The sequence below is a fragment of the Wasmannia auropunctata genome, unplaced genomic scaffold (genome assembly GCF_000956235.1).
Source record: "Wasmannia auropunctata unplaced genomic scaffold, wasmannia.A_1.0 LD336088.1, whole genome shotgun sequence".
NCBI lineage: Eukaryota > Metazoa > Arthropoda > Insecta > Hymenoptera > Formicidae > Wasmannia > Wasmannia auropunctata.
Genome location: NW_012026802.1, coordinates 4,502,906 through 4,503,413, shown reverse-complemented (window position 1 = coordinate 4,503,413; position 508 = coordinate 4,502,906). Strand labels below are relative to the sequence as shown.

General features: G+C 49.0%; 1 protein-coding gene across 1 annotated transcript in view; it reads left to right on the top strand.

The window, feature by feature from the left end:
- LOC105448327 (glutamate receptor U1-like) overlaps positions 1-508 on the top strand; it is a 24,437-nt gene that overhangs the window by 544 nt on the left and 23,385 nt on the right. The gene's annotated exons all lie outside the window — the stretch shown is intronic.

Genomic DNA, 508 nt, shown 5'->3' with positions numbered 1-508 from the left:
TCTCAAATGGTGTAAAGGAACGCGGACTCAAATACGACCTGTATACGTGGCTTCTCCTTGTGGTCCTCTCCCTGTGGCTGCTGCGACGTCGGTGAGACGGATGAAATATTACAAGGTCTCCGGGAGCCGCCGATACGCTAAGTTAAATAATCGAGGTCGCTACGGACTAAAAGTAATTACGAACAATAATCGGTATTCGGGCGCGGGAGCCACGCAAACGCAGTCCCGCGGCCCGCGCCACGTGTCCGCCTCCGAAAATCGGAAGGACACAGGACTCGAAGCTACCGCCCGCGGTCGGGTCCGCAGATCCCTTGTGACGGACGGTCCAAAAAGAGACGTCCTGTCACAGTACGTAATGATACAAAACACAGCGATATAAAGGCAGTTTTGACAACAGTGGTCAAATCTATCTACCTGTTATAAAAATATATATAGTTGTGTTAAGGTAGATTTGACGACATTTGTTTTTGTATATATCTGTCTCTTATACACATCTCTGAGCGGGCTG